We start from the raw sequence: 15,044 nt of genomic DNA on the forward strand, positions 1-15,044 counted from the left end.
TTTGGACACTTTTTAGGTTCCATTTTTTTGAAAGTACATTATTTTTTGTCTACTTTCTAGATCTATATTCAGATTCTAGGGTCGTGTGGAAAAAAATCTCACTTTTAGACTTAGGGCCTTTTCTTACATTGTAATACTTTGATTACTTTTTAGAATTATTCTACATCTAAGCAACAGTGCTTAGTGAAAAATTTGGGCCTCAAAAGGCAGTTGTAAAAAGAAAAATTAGAAGTCTACTTTGTGCATTTTGACAAGTGGCCTATTGTACATGCACTACATATAAAGTTCCAAAAGCATCATTTGGGGGGGGGGGGGGGGGGAAGGTGGGGGGGTCTATTATGTTCTTGTGTCTCTCTTTTGTGCTCTTTTACTTTTTTGCATCATGGGTTCACCTAATGTCCACTTCTAACTTGACATATCTATTCTACATGGAAATATATTGCATGGAGTAGATTAATGAAAAAAGGTTTAAATCTTTATGTTGATGGTACAATTCCCAAACCACTAATGCTATAGCACTCGTTGATTGGAAAAAAAAAGACCAACAAGCTTTAGGAATTATCAAGAATTGTGTACATAGAGACCTCTTCTTCCATAGTTATAATTTCAAGGAATCCAAACCTGCATGGGAAAAACTTGAATCATTGTATGGTAAGGTGGATAAGGAAAAGGGATTCCAGATTGAGGATGGTCTACTTCTGTTGGATCCAAAGAACTTTGACAGAATTCAAGATTACATCAACAAAGCCAATGAGTATAGGCCACTCTTTAAATTGATTGAAAAAGAGGGGGGGGGGGGGGGGAGGGTGGGGGGGTGTATTATGTTCTTGTGTCTCTCTTTTGTGCTCTTTTACTTTTTTGCATCATGGGTTCACCTAATGTCCACTTCTAACTTGACATATCTATTATACATGGAAATATATTGCATGGATTAGATTAATGGAAAAAGGTTTAAGTCTTTATGTTGATGGTACAATTCCCAAACCACTAATGCTATAACACTCATTGATTGGAAAAAACAAGACCAACAGGCTTTAGGAATTATCAAGAATTGTGTACATAGAGACCTCTTCTTCTATAGTTATAATTTCAAGGAATCCAAACCTGCATGGGAAAAACTTGAATCATTGTATGGTAAGGTGGATAAGGAAAAGGGATTCCAGATTGAGGATGGTCTACTTCTGTTGGATCCAAAGAACTTTGACAGAATTCAAGATTACATCAACAAAGCCAATCAGTATAGGCCACTACTTAAAGATTGTGGAAATCCCATGAAGGATGAAAAGTTAATTCATCATATCCTAAAGAGGCTACCTTTAGAGTATGCTTCTTTTTTTTGAGTTACAATACTCACAGGTTAACCATGGGAAGTGCTTTCCAGAAGCCTACATTTGATGCATTTGCAGAGATGTTGATTCTTGAACAATCTTGCTTGATATATTTGGGACTTCTCATGACATCAAAAACCAAAGCATTGGTGGCAAGTGATGAGAACCAATCAAATCAAGGAAGAAAAATTTCTATCAACAGCAAGAAGAAGTAGTGGATGAAAAAATCACAATCTGAGACACAACAATCCTCCTCATAGCAAGGTAGTTCTTCTTCCAAAAAGGACAAACTTTTTTGTGCATATTACAAAAATCCAAATCATGATGAACATCATTGCAAGACTAAGAGAATCGATGAGTTGGAAAACCTACTCAAGAAGAACAAAATTCAAGTGCTAGGTACTTCCAAGGATTCAACTCGATCCAACCTCTTCAAAGGGAAAAGGGCAAGCACTTATGTAAAACACAAGTTCTTCATCGAAATGGATTCTTGACTTAGGTGCGTCCTATCACATGGGTTCTTCAAAGGGAGACTTTTCCTCATTGAAGCAATCACAAGTACCACACATCTTTATGGGAGATGATACTAAAATGGAACTTGAAGGGAAAGGACATGTGGAGATGGAAAATGGGGAATTCAAAGACAGTTTCTATGTTCCAAATATTAGCTCTAATATCCTCTCAATTTACCAAATCACTCACCTTGGAGATGGCAACAAAGTTGAGTTCCTTCTAGATTTAGTTATGGTGCATAGTCTTAAAGATGATTTATTGGTTGCAGTGGGAAAAGTCAATTATAACAAGAGGCTTTATTCCTTCTCCCACTTTGTGCCTAAGTTTCCTTCTCAAGCCTTGTTAACTCAATCTAATTCACAAGCCAAATTATTGCATGAGCAGTTTGGTCATCTTGCCTTCTGCTATCATTAGAAACTTTTCTCAAAAAACATGGTCAAAGGTCTACTTAACATTAACTTTTCTAAGGGTGAGCATTCATTATGTTCTATGGATATGAATTTCAAGGAGAAGTATGATAAAGGGAAGTCTTCAAGAGCATGAGTTGTTCTTTAGTTAATTTACATGGTATTAGCATGTCCTTTTGTAGTAACATCAGTCAACCAAGGTTGCTACATCCTTACTTTCATTGATGACTTTTCACACTTTACATGGGTCTACTTCCTTCATCATAAGAATGAAGTGGTTGATAAGCTTCAAGCCTTCAAGAGTCATGTTGAATAGAAATCAGGGAAAGCCATCAAGGTTCTATGGATGGACAATGAAAGCAGATATGTGGATAGAAGACTCAAAGACTTTTGCAAACTTGGGGGAATTGATCTACAGAATTCTCCAAAATTTAGTCTACACAAGATAGATGTTGTAGCACTAAGGATTGGAACTATTAAGTCCATGGAAAGTTGCATGATACAAGCCAAGTCTCTTGATCCTACACTTGAAGTTGAAGCTATAAATAGTGCCACTCACATAATTAACAAGTCTCCTCATAATGCCTTAGATAGGAAAACTCCTTTTGAGGCATGGTGCAGTAGAAAACTAGTTGTGAAACACTTTAGAGTCTTTGATTGTCTAGCATGGGCAAACATATCTTCCAAGAGATGCAAGGCACTAACACCTAGGCCTTTTCCTTTCATTGGATATGAAGATGATGTTAAGGCATATAGACTTATGCATCCTAAGACTCATGAGATTTTTGTGGAGAATGATGTTCACATTGAGGAAAGTTCACCCAGCTTATCCTTTAATCCTCTCTGCACTTCATACACTATGGAAACTAACAATGACATAAGAAATAGTGCTTTAACATATTCAAATACATGGGGTTCTATAGACAGTTGTAGTGAGAGGTCACAACATCAGTATATTCCACATGCATATATTGCCGCAATGATAGGTCTAGCACAATAGGGTACACCTTGTCTTCTAGCTTCAACATTAGGGGATTACTACATAGCAAACATTTTAGGTTTTTTTTTGGAGTCATACATAGAAAGCTTGGGAGACATAATTGATGATTTACATCTTCTCTTTGATGAAGATGATCCTTCTACAGCTGTTGCAAGGGCTCACTCTGACCCTCATCTCCATTCTCTACATGATCAATCTTCACAGGTTGATGTGATTTTGGATCCTTATGTACAACAATTGTCAAAGGTCTCTTTATTAGTGGAGGAGATTGATGGTTCATTGGGATAGGTTATACAGACATCCTTACCAGATTTGCACTCATTCTTTTCAGCACTATTAGAAGGGGTGACCATCAGCATTGACACAAGGACACTTGAGTAGGTTTCAAGGCCACCATACATCTTTGGGATTGTACCTTTGACATTGTTTCTTCCAAAGGGGAGGAACATCATTTTGCACTCATGGACTAGCTTCTACCTTGGAGTGGCCTTCATTGATTAGCATTCTTCCTTTGGGGGTGGGGGGGGGGTCTACCTTGTCTCTCTTCCTCTTCTTTCTTATGGGGGAACTTTTTCCTCTTATGAGGTCTTGTTCTTCTCATTCTTCACTATTGTATATACTTGATGTATGTCATAAGAGGGGTGTCTTGATTACTCCATCCATCCATGCATCTTGTCTTTTCATCTCTCTTTTTGGCGGAGGGTTTTTTCCATGAGGTTTTCCCTCTTTCTCTACTTTATGAGAGATTGCATTTCATTATGTACATGGGTACCTAACATGGCCTAGTAGTTGAGACCCATCTTTAATTTCATCCTAGTTATGATAAGCTTAATGGCATTCCCCTAAGTTGCACTTAAGGGGGGTGTTGGTGTAAATACGAATTTACTATTTAAACTTTACTTAAGTTTACTTAGGTTAATGCATTATTTTATTATTTATTTTGTGAGACACATAGGATTTTGCATACTTTAATGAGTTGTCATGTTGACAACACAAAAGCAAGTGACTCTAACTCAGCACATGGTGTCTACAACATTAGAATTTTCATCATTAACTGAGTTGTCATGTAGGCAACATAGTTATTCACACTCCTAATGTAGCACATAGTGTCTACAACATTATTTTGCATGCTACACCTTTGTAGGCTTATTCTCTCATCATCACACTTACTCTTGTGCTTAATGGAGGATAACCCATATCTGGTGGACATGTGCCTAGTTGTATAACTTATTATGTTACTAATTCCTATGCATTGTAGAAGCATTCCAGAGGCCTTTATATATAGGCACTCCTAGTGTACTTTGACATTGAATCAAATACATATCAATATTCTAATCATACTCTTTCTAGTCTACTGTTGTACTTGTGTTTGAGTTCTTTGATCTTAGGTGAATTTTTCCCTAAGGAAAATTCTTACACAAATTTACATGAATCATTTACTTTCACACTTAACAAATGTTATGAATCAACCTTCTTCCTTTGATAATCATATTAATTATGACGAGAACATACAAGAAGTGAATCATGTAGTTAATCATGTTGATTTAGCACCTCAACCTCTAATTTTGTCTCCACCTAAACCTAAATAGACACCTACTATTAGCTTTACTCACTCTAATATGTTTAAGGCACCTAATAGTCCTCTTTATATCACTACAAGATTTTCTGATATTCCTTATAGTGGTACTTTGGTTGAAATTTCCTCTATTGTGAATGTTATCATTGAAGAACACTTTTTTAACAAACCATTGCATAGAGATACTTATTATTAACTCCTATATGGGTTCAAACTTGTAATGGTTTTTTTTTTTTTCCTCAAGGTTCTATCACTTTACCTATTACTCTATCAAATAAAAGTTGTTTTTACTACTTTTTTTGTTATTCCTACTTCTGATCAATTTCAAGTTAATCTTGGAGTTTCATGGATTTCTTCCATGTAAGCCATAGCTTCTCCTATTCATAAATGCCTTAAATTTTCTCACGATGGATACATTATTTTTTTTATTAAAAAAATGTAGGAAAAAGGAACAAAGATAGAAATCCTAGACAGAAGGCAAGAAAAGAGAAATCTAGCTCCCCCACATATATAAACACTTACAAAAACTAGGGGAGGATACTATAACAAAGAAAACTAGTTTCCTATTAGGCCTAGAAGAAGATACTAAAATATTAGTTTTAGGATTACCAAAAGATATTTATATACATCATATTTATATCTATCACAAATAAACACTTCATAAGTGATCTATCCTCAATTCCATCCCCCTTGTGTTGGGTAGTCTACAAAGCCAACATTAATACTAGCACTCCCTCAATTAATGAGTCTATTCTGGTAAGCCATTTTTTGGTATTGATGACTAGATTCCCCTCTTCTATTGTTTGAATTGAGATTACGCTTCTCCATTAGTTTGTTAAGGTCATCTATCTCCTCTTATGTGATAAAGCTTTGGTACTGGTTAATATAATTGGTACCTTTCACATCATCCTTATAAATCAGCATGGATCCCTCATATATCAGCTTCATGAATCTACTTTTAGTGATCTCCAAAGACATAGAGACCTGTGACATTATTTAAAAAGTGGATGAGTTTGAGATTTAACTTAGTAGGGAATCTTCTAATGAGTTGAAATAATTCTTTGTTCCTATCTTTCCAAGGAATCCATAGAATTTCACTAGTTAGCACAAACCAAAATCTATTTAGATAGGAATCAAAAGACTCAACACAACTAGAAAGAATCTCACTCCATGACAGCTCAACATTTTTATTCCAATCAATGGGAAAACCAAGAAAAATGGACCAAACTTTCTTGGCATAGATGCATTCAAAAAATAAATGTTCAAAACTTTCATTTTATCACACAAACCACAAGTAATAGGTTCAACATTAATGAAAGAAAGCACAGACTCAATTGCAAGTTTTTTAAGAAAAAGAAATCCTCTAAAATAAACAATTTTTTTCTCACAAGGACCTTTCCAAAAATAATAAAAAAGAAATGCCAATTAGAAAAGGGACACTCAAGCCCCGAACATTGGGAAACATGTTTGAGAAAAAAGTGGTCATTCTTAAGCATTCCATGTTTTTTTTGTTTTTTTTGTAGAGGAGTCTTTAAGAAGAGTACCATCATCACACTTAACAATTCTACTATAATCTTCAAAATTCATGATTTTGTCAATTCTTTCTTTATTAATCACTTTACAAAGTAGGGTAAAAGTTTTCTTTTGAGAGACAAGAATGTTAAATTTGGAAGAAATCTCATCCCATCATGCAAGTTGATTATTGACAACCAAATAATTGATAGTAGAAATACCCATTTTATCCCATTTTTTTGCTAAACAACTTTGGGTTAAAGCCAGTGGCTTATTATTCAAATACAGTCCCCACCAAATAGATTTTTCAACAACATTATAATTATGAGGGCCACCTACAACATTCCCTAAAGATATAAATTCCCTCACTTGAGACCAAGCATTCCAAAAGGAATTGAATGCCTTAGAACCAAAGGTTTTAAGTTTGAAGTCTCCCATAATGATATCCCATAGTGGTATATTTGACCATTGTTTCCCTTTCTTAACAATGTATTTTTCAATATTATTTCTTATAGAATTTTCCAAGGTTCATCTCCCCATAAGGCTTTATAGATCCATGTAGAAGCCAAAGCAACCCCATGGTCTTTGATATCTCTCAATCCAAGACCCCCAAGATATCTAGGTAAGAAGTACCATTCCCACTTAACATAATGTCTACTCTAGATCTCATACCATCACACCATAAGAAGTCCCTTATAATTTTTTCAAGCATATTATTATGATACTTAGTAAATAGCCATGTGGAAGAAAAGTAAAGATGGTGAGAGAATGGTACTTTTTGAACAACCAAAAATCTTCCTACAAGAGAGAGGGATTGAGTTTTCTATTTGATGTGCTTTCTATTAATCATGCCATAAATCTAGTACCACATATCAAATATATAGGGTTCAATTACAAAATGAATACCCAAATGTCTTACAATAGTTCTAGGACTAGCCTATTTCCAACCCATATTGTTTAGCCACCTAGGCAAAGAATCAAACCAACCGAGGACAAAATATTTTTTAGGAGCAATCTTGGCACCTGAAGCCAAGAAGAAAAAATTTATCCTATCCATGGCTCTAAATAAATTCTCCTTTGAGGGCTTAATAAATAATGTCATGCCATCAACAAATTGGGTATTAATCAAGGTCTCTAAATTATGAAGATAAATACTTTTAATAGAAGTACCAAAACTATTATCTCTAAGAATATAAAATGAAGCACCAACAACAATAAAAACTAATGAGGGGGCAATGGGACACCCCTGCCTAATAGATCTTTACAAAATGATGAGCTTATATGATTTTCCATTCACATAAATCATTGTAAAGGAGTCTTTAAAGAGGATTTTTATCCATCTACAAAAATATGGTGGGAACCCAAATGCCTTAAGCATGCCAATGATAAAGGGTCATTCAAGCCTATCATAGGCTTTTTTTAAATCTAGTAGAACTATGGCCACATCTTGCCCAGTTGTATTTTCCAAATGCATACCTTCCCAACTTGTAATTAGATTTTCTAATATATATCTTCCCTTAATGAAACCAATTTGTGTAACTAAAACAAAGTTCTTTAGGATAAATGCAATTACTCTAGCTAACACTTTGGGAAAAAAATTGTAAGACAAGTTAAGAAGAGTTATAGGTCTCCAATTTTTAACCTAAGATTTATCTCCATTTTTTGGAAAAATTTGATAACAAACTTGTTGAATTTACTACCCAAAGAACCAAATTCATAAGCATCATTATAGAAAATTAGTAGCTCCTCACCTACCCACTCAACACTTTCTTTGTAAAACTCAGTTGTGAGTCCATCCAACCTTGGTGATTTCTCATTCTTCATTGACATAATGGCACCAATAATCTCATAGAGTGAGATATGTCTATTAAGGTTATCTCTATCCAAAGCATTGAGTTTATCTAGAATAATATTTATACAAAATTTTAGGGTCTCTTGTTGTTCTTGTCCAAATTCAGATGAAAAGGTTTAGAGTAGAAACTATAGAAATCATCTTTAATTAGAATAGGGTCTTTAGTATTGCCTTCCTCAACTTGGATTTCCTTAATCAATTCTCTCCTTTTTTTAGTTCTTATAATATTAAAAAAATATCTTGAACCTATATCTCCATCTTTCAACTAGTTCATCTTAGCTCAAATTCGCTAACCTTGAATCCTAAGTCTTTGGAAAACTCTAAGGTGATGCTTGATAGAAACTAGCAATTTCTCTAGGAAGGGATCATCTCCCTTTTTTTAAGTTCTAACTCAACTTCAATAAGCTTATTTTGGAGATCAGTTTCCTCTTTGTTTCTATCACTATCAAGTTTTTTACCAATTATTTGATACACCTTCTGCCAAGCTTCAACTAGTTTGTGCCATCATTCAACAGGTCTCAAAGGCTAAGTACACATCTTGGAAAAAGAATTTTTCATTCTAATAGCATTCTTGGTATCAGAGTCTTTGAGAAGAGAAGAATTCAACTTAAAAGTAATCCTTCTATTTTTTCACTTGCTAGTATGTGCAAGGATATCATTAAGAAGAACCAAGGTATAGATAGGAGAGTGATCAGAAAGAGAGGTTGAAGATACTACAATAGGGGAATACCCTCTATCACTATTAAAGGAAAAGAAAGAGGAATCTCCATACACCCTATCAAGCCTGATAAAAACTCTATTCTTTCCCCCTAATTGTTACACCATGTAAACTATGTCCTAAAAGTATCTCCTTCTCTACTTTAGAGGATGTAAGAGATTAAGGCACCTTTTAAGCTTAAGCCAAAAGAATTACTCATTACCCGTTCACTTATGTTTCAACACACCCTACTTATCACAACCAAACTCTACCATATTAAAATCACCTATAAATATCCAATGAACATTGGGAAGGAAAGAGGTGCACTAATCCCAAATTTTGGCTCTCTCTCTATTGTCATTAGCAACATAAATATTAAAAATTGCACACAAAAACCCATCCACTTTAAGGGTCACCCACAAAGCAATCTAGCATGGTGAGTATCCTTGGTTGACAATATGGTCCATCCACTTTGAAAAAATAAGGATAGAAATGACACCTTTTCCTTTTTCATGATTAGAATGAAAGCCCAAGGCTTGATCCCAAAAAAATTTCAGTATGCATGAGGCTTGAAAACCAACTTTAATCTCTCATAGACAAATTAGGTCTTTATCCTTCAGCTTACTACACCAATTCTTGGCCACATATTTCCTATCATACATTTCAAGTCCCCTCACATTCCAGCTATGTAGATGTAGCATAAGAAACTATTATTTGGGGGGAGGTTTTTGATTCTTATATAACCTATTAAACAATTAGGAATATCACTCTTATTCCTATCATTATTGGACAAAGATTTTATTTCATTTCCTTTCCTTTTCTTCTTTACAACTTCAATAAACTAGTTTCCTGGTTCATTATTTACTTTCTTTGAGGTCTCAAGTGAGGGAATAGAAAGATCTTTAGGATTAATCATAGCACTATTAATCATGGGATGAGATCCTACACTATTAGAATTATGATCAGCTAGGATCACAACAAAATCCCTATCATACAAAGGATTCAAGAGAATAATAATTTCTTCTTTATCAATATTCTTAATTTCAACAACATGTTTTGAATTAGCCATTTTAGGGTTATCACTATTGACAGCATTGGCCTTGTTATTTAGATGATTGGGAGAACTATCATTCTATTTTGGTTTATGGGTATCACCATTAGACTATTCAACAGTCACTTTAGTATTATCAAATTGGGTTTTAATCATCGAGCAGTCTTTTTTGACATGCTCATTATGCTTGCAATGGAAGAAAGCATGAAGATTGCCTAGTAGTGAAACTTCCTTGGAGAAGTTCTATCCTTCCTTATCTAATGCAATGATTTTTGGGAAATCAATATCAAAGGACAATTCTATAAGAACCTTAGCATTAAGGTGTGGTAAAGTAACCCTAGATTCTTCAATTTGAAAAAAATAGCCAAGAGGGCTAAGAATCTAGGAGATGAAAGACCAATAGTTGGCTTGAAGTTTTTTTATTTCTACTCAATTAAGGGTAGATCTTTCCACAACTTTACCAAAATTACCTTTTTGAGACCAAAATGGACAGTAGAGAGAATGACCCACATTCCAAAAATCATTTTTTAAGAACTCTTTCGTGCATATTGTGACTTTTCAAACAAACAACAAACAAACCCTTATGTATCATTCTGCAAAAGCTAACATGAATTCCAATTTTTTTTCCCCAAACAAAATTCAACCAATCATCAAAATATTTATGAGATGGTAAATATTTATGATCTAAACACACACAAAAATAGCTATATTTTTTAGACACCTTTTTTTTTCTCTATCTTCCTTAACCATATCTTCATTTGGGGACAAGGAAAGAGTTCTTAAACCATTATATGATTCCCTACCATCTTCTCCACTTTTGGATGCACCTCCATTTCCCCATCTATCTCCATTAGTTGCACCTCCTCCCATTCCTTTAGTGTATCCTACAACAAACTTCCTTTCAAAAATGGCATTAAATTTAGTAGAAACTGGGCATGAAGGTAGAGGTTCCTCAGCCAACACTACCTTATAACAAAGCTTTGCATTCGTATCATTTCCATTATGGGGGATGGATTTTCCATCATTTTAAGAAACCCCTATGACCTCTTCATCTTTATCATTGCATGAAGTATCTTGATCATATTGTATTACATCGTTACAAGGTTCTTCAATATCCCCTTGATGGGAAAGAGATTCATTATTATCCATTAAACCTTACTCAAATGAGCAAGCCAGAGCCAAGGATGAGTATCCCCTATAAAAACTAGCAAGTAAAAAATAAGACCAAAGAGATCACAAAAATGAAAGATGAACAATGAAACTAGATGGATGAAAAAGAGAGAATTCATGCAAGAACACAAGGATGACCAAAGGACATGTAATGCTTCCAAATGAGGCCAAAAAACCCATGCAAACTCCAACCTTGTAGAGTCACATGGGGTTGCAAATCATTTTTTCAATCACCCTCTCTTGTTCCTCTCCCTGATGGAGACATTATTACTATTCACCATTCTCTTTATAAACCATCATGTCCTATAGATTATTCTGAGATTGAATATTATTGGCCATCTCATCTTGGAATATCACCTACCCATCCTAATAAATTTAATAGAACCTACCAAAAGCATAGTGTATACAAGATCATGAAACTTAGTCTTCTTGAGGTTTGTTCACCTACACCTATCTTTTGTACTTCATCTTATCTCTCTACTTTTGAACTTGTTTTACCTTCTACATCTATTCCCTTAGCTACTATATCTGGTCATGTTGATTTTTCTTCTTTAGAACCTATGGTAGTTGATCCTAATCCTCCTAGTGTATCTTGTAAGACTATTTATAATCAACATGCTCATCAGCATCACAAGAACTCTTAAGCTAAATCCAAGGCTAAATTTGTATCCATCACTATTACACATTATCTTGTACACTCATTTGGTGCCAATCTTTTTCTTCTCATGTGGAAGATCTATGAGCTTTGAAGTCTCATTCCTATGAATCAAATTCAAATATTCTTTCATTGCTTGAATCCAACCCTTTTTATTACATACCTCTTCGAAACACAAAGCCTCTTAATCAACCTTAGTGAATAAAGAAAAAAATAATCATCTTACCTCTTGGATTTTCTTCATGTGCTTGATTCGTACATATTTTATAAATATTACTCATTATACTCATCTTTCTTGTAGGCCTCAAAGTTAAATTTGGATTTTTTCTTGAGCTTGAAGAAGTATATGAATGGTTTCTTGGTGGATTTGAATCACTTGAATTAGAAATATTACTAGGCTTCTCATGAAAAACATCATTAGTAACATTGTCACTCAAGATATAGATTTACTTTTCAAAATAACCTTTTTGATGACCATATACTCCTCCTTCATCAAAAAATGCATCTCATGAGTTAATATTCCTATTAGTAATAGAATTGTATAATATATAATTTTTTCCCTCCTTACTATAACCCATAAAAATGCATAATGCACTTTTACCATTCATATTTTATCTTTTGAAAACAAGACTTTGTACACAAGGTACAAATTTAAAAACTTTAAAATAATTTACATTAGGCCTTTTTTGATAGCATACTTCCTATGGAGTCATCTTATTTTGGGCACTTGTAGGATGACTATTGAGAATATAGACAACTATGAAAACTATATCTACCAATAAGAATTGTTCAAACCCTTGGTTTTAAACATCATTGATGTACATAGCATCAATGGAGTAAACCAATTATTGTGATACATGTTTATCCCTTCAAAATCAGTAAAATAGTTTTATTATATATAGGCATCTCATGAGGCAAAACAAATCATTTTCCAACACGAAAACATTAACCCTTCTCCATTTGCATATCCTAATTACTATATATGATTCCATTACTCATAACTTCTTTTCTAAAACTGTTCCTGAAAAACCCTATAGTGGAATTTTTCCAAATTATACCTATTAAATCATTTCCAAATCTGAGCCAAAAATAATAAATCCATTACAAGTTATATTCTCTGCATGTAGACCCATTTTCTCTGTCATAAATCAAAAGTACAACTAGTAACCTTTCCTAGGGAATCTAATAACTTCTTCAAAATGACTCCAAATGAAACCAAACCAATTTTAAATAAACCTTATATGAGTCTAGTTTCTGAATCTATAAGCCATTAATTCTTTCAATTCATAAATCATTCTACAAGTGCATATCATTGTCTACAACTTCAATGGAGATCCTTAAAAACTAGTCTTCATTACAATGAACATAACCTACACACAGCTAAATTAAAATGACTCAAACCAATTGGAAATGAAAGATAGTTCATATATAACTAAAGTTTTTTTTTCCATCAAAATTTGTCTGTACCAAACATTTAAATCTGACTATAGTTGGGCATCCTCAAATCTGAAAATAACCACTTTTACCAACTAGCATAACTTCTTCATTTCTCAACATAATCATTCCAAACTAGAACCAAAAAAAATCTTATTCATCCTACTTTGAATAAAATACACTTTTTACAATATTTCTAGGATGTACAGGTCTATACAAGACCTAGAAACCACATAAAAATAGTTAACACCAATCAAAACTGCAAATTATGAAGATATCAATTCTTTCAAAATGATCTTGTTCTTCTCATTCATTCCTTTCTATTTGGAACAACCAATACAATTATTTTAAAGTGGTTGTGGTGGTTTACAACTTCCCAACCACCTTTTAAACTAACCCATTACATTCTTTTAACCCTTGTACATTTTTCAATGCTTTGTTAAGCACTCCCATTACAATGCAAATCTATTTTTTCTAGTTTTTAATACATCATAATGCAAAGTTAACCATTTTAACCATTTCTTCAACATGGTTATAGGAAATTCTAAATGAATTAAATATTACAATATTATGAAATTCATCATAATTTATGAAGGGTCAAGATGTTCCCGCATCAACTTATTTTTGCTAAAATATCCTAAAAAAACTACTCTTAAAAAAAATAGTATTCTCCTTCTTCCTTTGTCACTCAGTAGTAACTAAATATTTTCCATAATGATTATAAATGAAGGTAACATCAGTAATTTAACATTCATCAACCATTAACTCATAAACATAACACATAACACACTCATTTTGTCATGTTGAAACCCCTGGTCAGAGGGGAAATTGCAATGGGGATGGTACCCACAAATCCATCACTACTATAACAAGAGGGTGCCTTGTTAGGGCTACAATGTTTTGTCACTTATGGTGACTTACTTGTTAGAATATATAGTCCACCAATATAACTGAGAGGAGGGGTGTGAATTAATTATCCAATTATTATCACAATTATCAACTTTATTAAACCTTAACCATATGAGCAATATAATCAGCAACCATGACAAGATACTCATACACAATAACACTAGATATGTTAACTAGGGAAACCCTTGATCAAAGGGAAAACCCTAGTGGGGATGGTACCCACAAGATGATGTACTAATATAAATATTCCTTGTTAGAGGATGGACCCTATTAGGATTCTATGAAAACATTTGGTACATATCAGTCCTTAGTAGGAGACTTTGAATCCCTATTAGGAGATTCTAACCTTGTTAGGAGTTTTGCCAACCCTATTAAGAGTTGTAGAATATAGATGGGCCCACTATCCAAACAACTTCAAGGTCGAGACCAATGAACCTACTATCCAAATGATCTTTATATTACTCCTTTCATAATAATAGAAATGAACTATACTTTTATTTCTTCTTCGTCTGTCCTATCAACCAGACTTCTACTCTTGATCTCGATACCCAATCACCAACTTTGTCTATAATCCATTGGATCTCTTACTCACATTTACCAAACACTCTACTTCTTGTTTGCACACTTCACACTTGATTCACATCACAATCATATTTTACAACCAAGGAAAAGACTTAAATTTATACCAAGTCCTCAAAAAAAATTCTTGAGTCAACCTTGAGGATTTCCCAATTAATTATAATAGGACCATAATACAATAATTAATTACTTCACAATCATACAACACTGTCATTGCACAATCTTTGCAACTTATCACATGTATGACTCCAAATGTTGTGCACTCATTGAGGTCATCATCAAGCTCTCTTATGTCTCTATATAAATTTCCATATCCTGATTTTATATTTATCAGGAGATACAATACAAACATCATAAATTG

The sequence above is a fragment of the Cupressus sempervirens genome, chromosome 9 (assembly GCF_028749045.1).
Source record: "Cupressus sempervirens isolate cs-2001-9-10 chromosome 9, ASM2874904v1, whole genome shotgun sequence".
In the NCBI taxonomy this organism is placed as follows: Eukaryota; Viridiplantae; Streptophyta; class Pinopsida; order Cupressales; family Cupressaceae; genus Cupressus; species Cupressus sempervirens.